The sequence below is a fragment of the Mastomys coucha genome, unplaced genomic scaffold, assembly GCF_008632895.1.
Source record: "Mastomys coucha isolate ucsf_1 unplaced genomic scaffold, UCSF_Mcou_1 pScaffold23, whole genome shotgun sequence".
In the NCBI taxonomy this organism is placed as follows: domain Eukaryota; kingdom Metazoa; phylum Chordata; class Mammalia; order Rodentia; family Muridae; genus Mastomys; species Mastomys coucha.
In genome coordinates, this window is record NW_022196906.1 from 89805736 (window position 1) to 89812196 (window position 6461).

The 6461-nt window shown below is 40.7% G+C and overlaps 1 protein-coding gene across 10 annotated transcripts in view; it reads left to right on the forward strand.

The window, feature by feature from the left end:
- Positions 1-6461, forward strand: part of Tfdp2 (transcription factor Dp-2) — a 129428-nt gene that overhangs the window by 83174 nt on the left and 39793 nt on the right. The window lies entirely within an intron of this gene.

The following is a 6461-nucleotide window of genomic DNA, read 5'->3' on the forward strand; positions in this document are numbered from 1 at the left end:
TCTCTCTCTCTCTCTCTCTCTCTCTCTCTCTCTCTCTCTTTCCTTCCTTTCTCTTTCTCTCTCTCTTCCCTCCTCCTCTCTCTCCTCCCTCCTTCTCTCTCTCATCCCTCCTCGCTCTTTCTTTCTGTTTATTGTATGTGAGTCTTTCTCCCCCCACCCCTGTGTGTGTGTGTACACTCAAGTGTGCATGTAGAGGTGGCAGTACTGTGCAGGAGTCAGTTCTCCTACCATGTGGGCCCCAGGGATTGTGCTCTGTTTGACAGGCTTGGCATTTGAGCTCTTTTACCTACTGAGCCATTGGCCAGCTCTTCTTGCTGCTTTAATCTAGTCTAGCCTAGGGATGTAATGTAGATCAATGATAAAATGCTTATTTTAGATCCACTAGTCTTGAGTTAATTCCCCAGAACTTGGGGGTGGGGAGAAGAAAACCAAAATAAAAAACAACATTGTTTTTCACCTCTGATCCTCATCTAGGATTTTTTTTTTTCCAATGCAAAAGCAAGAGGTTTGTTTTCCTTCGAGTCAGGGTTGACCTTCAATTAGTCCCTCAAGGCAAATGACTAGAAGGCGACCCTCTCATGTAAGACTTTTTTTTTTTAAGATTTATTTATTTTATGTATATGAGTACAACTGTCACTGTCTTCAGACACACCAGAAGAGGGAATTGGGTCCCATTACAGATGGTTGTGAGCCACCATGTGGATGCTAGGAATTGAACTTGGAACCTCTAGAAGAGCAGTCAGTGCTCTTAACCTCTGAGCCATCTTTCTAGCCCCTTATCTAGGATTTTTAAAAGGTTTTATTTGATTAGAGAATTCTTGGCAAGACTATTACTTATCATCCTTTTTTCTTTTTTTATTGAAAGTAGATTTTTTTTCCTCACATAATATATCCTATTTCCTTTTTTTTTTTTTTTTTTTTTTTTTTTTTTTTTTTTTTTTTTTTTTTTGGTTTTTCGAGACAGGGTTTCTCTGTATAGCCCTGGCTTTCCTGGAACTCACTCTGTAGACCAGGCTGGCCTCAAACTCAGAAATCTGCCTGCCTCTGCCTCCCAAGTGCTGGGATTAAAGGCATGCACCACCATAGCCCGGCTTATATTTTTAATTCTTATTTAAATTTGGAACTTCAAAATTATGGTTCAAGGATATAAAGTATGCTTTGACTCATTATCCATGTAACTTACTTTTCTGCATTTGGAGGTAGATTGAGTTTTACTTTTGTTCTTGTTGTTTGTTTTGTTTTATTTTTGCTTGCTTTGAGATGAGGTGTTGCTCTATTACCCAGGCTTGCTTGGATTCTGAGCTGAAGCACTTCTCCTGCCTCAGCCTCCTACGCAGCTGGTATTCAGGGGTTGCACATCCATGTCTGTCTACATCTTTTTGGGTTTTTTTGGGGGGGGTTGTTGTTGTTGTTGTTAACACTCCATATTTTATCCCCCCATCCACCCTCCAACTGTTCTACATCCCATACCTCCTTTCTAACTCCCTGTCTCCACGTGGATGTCTGCACCCCCTATCCCACCTGACCTCTAAATTCGCTGGGGCCTCCAGTCTCTTGAGGGTTAGGTGCATCATCTCTGAATGAACAGACCCAGAAGTCCTCTACTATATGTGTGTTGGGGGCCTTATATCAGCTGGCGAATGCTGTCTGGTTGGTGGTCCAGTGTTTGAGAGATCTTGGGGGTCCGGATTAATTGAGACTGCTGGTCCTCCTTCAGGAACGCCCTCTCCTCAGCTTCTTCCAGTTTTTCCCTAATTCAAACACAGGGGTCAGCTGCTTCTGTCCATTGGTTGGGTGCAAATATCTGCATCTGACTTTTTCAGTTGCTTGCTGGGTCTTTTGGAGGGCAATCATGCTAGGTCCCCTTTTTGTGAGTGCTCCATAGCCTCAGTAATAGTGTTAGGCCTTGGGACCTCCCCTTGAGCTGAATCCCACTTTGGGCCTGTCGCTGGACCTTCTTTTCTTCAGGCTCCTCTCCATTTCCATCCCTGTAGTTTTTTAGACAGGAACAATTATGGGTCAGAGTTTTAACTGTGGGATGGCAACCCTATCCCTCACTTGATATCCTGTCTTCCTTCTGGAGGTGGACTCTATAATTCCCTCTCCCTACTGTAGGGCATTTCATCTAAGGTCCCTCCCTTTTGAGTCATGAGAGTCTCTCACCTCCTAGGTCTCTGGTACATTCTGGAGGGTGCCCCCAACCTCCTGTTTCTCAAGGTTGCCTGTTTCCATTCTTTCTGCTGGCCCTCCTTTCCCTTTTGAGTCTCAAAAGGGTCTCAGTATGTAGACCAGGCTGCCTTGAACTCAGAGAGATCCCCCTGCTTGTGCCTCTAGTGTTGGGATTGAATGTGTGCGGCAGCATACCCAGCATTTGTTTTCTTTCTTAATGATTCTTGTTATTATCCTAGTGTAAAAGTATATGCATTTTGAATTTGCAGTACAGATTCTTTTCCATTACATTGCAGAATCTAAATCTACAGAGTCAACCTCTCCGGTTTGTCTACTCAGAAAATGTTAAAATCTCAGGACATGTGGGCAGAGGCAGACAAATCTCTGTGAGTTGGAGACTAGCCTGGCCTGCATATCAAATTCCAGTCAGACGACACAGACAGACAGACAGACAATGTTAAGAAACTGCTGTGTAGAATGTGACAATTTTATATTGAGAAGCAAAAGAAAAAGCAAACTAAATTTTATTAATTCCTTTCCAGGGTTATTCTCAATAAAGAAAGCTGTTTTTTCTTATGTTTTCTTTCTCACCCTCTTCCAAAGTCTTTTATATCAGTAACACTAAGCTCCAGGCTGCCAATAACAGAAAATTATTCTTTAGTAACAATTCTGTACAAGTGAGACATAGAGTACTTAGGATAGTGTGTGAAGATTCCTCTTGTAGGAATAGAGTAATAGGCTGATGAAATACTCCAGTTAATTAACTAAGCTCGTACCTAACATGACCATAAGTTTGATAGACTATTAATTGAATTTCTTAATTAATATGAACAGTTTATAATAGCAGCTTTAAAGAACTAGAACTTAATATTGTATTTTAAAGAATTGCATAGGTACAACACCTTAAACAAGAGTTGAAATATATTCATAATAAGTTGTAACAAAGTATAGCCTTAATCTGTATCAATATACAAAATCCAAACCAAATGTAAAATATTTTGTTCATTAATATTCTTTGGTCTAAAAGTAGATTCAACAGTCTACCCTTTTACCCTCTTATTCCTAACTCCTCCTCTTTCTCTAACACTAGATAGGACAGAGAGGGAGAGAGGAAGAAAACAGAGAAATTCCTGAATCCAACCTCCCTGGCCAAGACCACCGAGCAACCAAATCCACCCACATCACTTTTTGGGCATGGGGCGTCATTCCCTTAAAATTGCTTCCTGCTGTCTAGGGGTATCATTCCCTTTTAGGAGTCCATATAAAATTGGGACATGACCAGTCTCAAGAAAGCTAGCTGTAACATTGTTGTCCAGTCCCTTTGTGATGGGTAAGTGCAGGGCTTAAATGAAGTCCTGACTGTGGGGCTAGAATTAGCAGGATGTTGGAATAAATATGTCTCCCCATCCTGCTCAGCATCCTCGAGGGTGAGTCTTGTCAGGGCAGCTCTAACTTCACTGGTGTGGTTGTTTTTCTCTGTGAACATACAAGCTTTTAACTGTAATACACATTTTTGCATTGATACATGATTGGAATGTGCAGTGTGTACAATTCAGTTAAAGGTGATTCTCTGAGCAGGCAGAAGTTAATTTGGATAATAACCAACCTGTAATATAAATTTTCACCTATGCCATTTGAAGGATGGCATTAATAATTCCTGAAGATTCTGTAGTCAACAACATCTGCTGGCTTTGCAGAGACACTTTCATGTCTCAGCCAGTCTCAGAGCTGGTCCCATGTAGAGGGATCAGCACATACTTTACCTGTTTTGTTCTTCTTGGTTTCTCCCATCATGCCTGTAGCCTAGAGCTTCAGGAGGTCTTACCCTATCAAATCTAATCTTTATTATGATGGAATCCCTAGCATTTCTTCTGTTAAGACAAAGGCAAAACCTCTTCTCTAACTTAACATATTTCCTGCCTTCCATTAAAGACATCCTTATAATATATATAGGCTGGTTTATTTCAGCAGTTTTCCACCATAGCCCAATATCTCTCAGTAGCTCTTGTTTTTTACTTCTTTGAAGTATAGCTAAATCCTTTCACAACTGACTGACCTGTAGAATTATGAAAAATGCCAGTAAGATGTTTTATGCCTTAATACCTAAAATATTAGGATTTTTTGTTTTGTTTGTTTGTTTTGTTTTGTTTTTGTTTTTCGAGACAGGGTTTCTCTGTATAGTCCTGGCTGTCCTGGAACTCACTCTGTAGACCAGGCTAGCCTCAAACTCAGAAATCCACCTGCCTCTGCCTCCCAAGTGCTGGGATTAAAGGCATGCGCCACCACTGCCTAGCAAAATATTGTATTCTAAGAATACATATATTAAAGCATTGTCAACTTCAGTCTGTAAAGGCATTTCCAAAATAGCCACCATCTCTAATGAGTGTGCAATCTCAGAATCAGCCTTTTTAGAATTCAATGCAGAAACATACCAAAATCTTGACTATCAATTGTATGATGTATTAAAATATGTACTTATATTAATTCTCCAAACTCTAGAAAATGAACCACATAATCTATTGTATGACATTGTTTTGAACACAATCTTTATTCTTAACTCAGCATAGTCTCTTTATTTAGTTTAACAGGTTGACATTCTGCAATCTTGTCACAAGGTGGCGCTGTAGACTTTAGATTGGATTCCTTCAAAGATCCTTTTTCTGAGAGGATTTTACAATCCATTTTTTATTTCTAACATTCTGGCATTTACTATTTCAGCCTTTTCCTTTTGTAAGTTTTCTTTCTTTTGATTTTTAGAATGGGATATATTAAATTGCAGCTATTGAAAAATAATTATTTGTATGCTGATAAGTGAAACAAAATAACATGGAATCTAGATGCACTGTGTCATTGTGTTTTCCATTTTTTTAACGCAGGAGGCATTTTTCTTTTTAACCTCTAACTCTCTTCTTAAGGACTTCCCAAGTATCTTACAAAGTTTTGAGTTTTCAGTTTTTCTCTCTGTTTCCATGTGTCTGTAGCTGATGTCTGCAAAGTCTCCCAGCTACTCAGCTGGTTCCTTGCGCTGGCTGTTGGCTTCCTGTTCCACTCTTTTGGTCAGTCCCTCTCTCTGTCTGACTCCCAACTGTTGCAGGCTTTTCACGAATTAGGCTGCATTTTCCCCATAGACTGCCTAGCTCTCTCTAGCATACTTTCTAATCCTTCTCTGGAATCCTGTTGTGCTTGGGAGATGTTCAAGGCTCCAGTAGAAGAGAACCAAAGCTCAGCTCCAGTGCCCGCCAGCTGAGTTAGCTCATGGGCCTCCTCTTAAGAGAGCCACTCAGGCTAGGAAACTGCTTCAAGAGGTGTGTGGAAACACAGGGATTTTTCTCTAAGTCTGGATTCTAAGAAGCCTGTACGTTAGATGCCATTTGTACCTAGCCTCTTTGTTTCTGGAATAACGACTTTTTTATTTATGAATAAATGCCTAGGCCATGAGCTTTGGCTTGTTCTCTGAATAGCTTTACATAAACCATTTATTCTGGTCTGTATCTACCACGTGGCTGGTTATCTCTCCTCAGTTTTGTCACTCTCCCCCTTGACCTTTTCCCAGGGTTCCTATCTCTCTCTGCCCGGTGTCCCACCTTCTAATCCTGCCTCAGCTCATTGGCCATCAGAGTTTTTATTGACAGGTGATGCTTCCACACAGTACATGAGAGATTCTTTCTGCATATGATGACCATAGTGTAGGAACATGATTTATATTAACCCCGTTCCAGCATGGAAGATATTTTGTGAACTTTTATAGTCACCATATACATTGATAGGAATGGGAACATCAGCTAGCAGGGTTGGTGGATGCTAGTGAGATGCTAAATTAATATATCCCAAGTTTTTAACTTAATAGCTGAAAAAAAATAGAGGTGCACAGTAAGTAGCCGAACAGCGCTTGGTAGGTAGAAGCAGGAAGGTCAGGAGCTGAATAGTTGTCTCTAAGCAAATACTTTTAAATCCACATACATCTATAATTAAGGATATCAAACCCACATGGTATAGTGTTTGGTGCATTGTAAGATGGTCTCAAGGCCTAGGCTGTCTTCAAGCTTCCTTTGTAGCCAGGAATGACCTTGAGTTTCTGGTCCTCCAGCTACCCCTTCCAAATGCTAGGATTACAAGTATGGGACATCGTATCTAGCATATGTGCTGCTGGGATTAGTAGGGATCAAACCCAGAACTTTATGCATGCTAGGCAAGCACTCTACCTAAATTGAGCTATATTACATCCCCAGCCCTCAGTGTGTGTGTGTGTGTGTGTGTGTGTGTGTGTGTGTGTGTGTGTGTGTGTGTGTGTG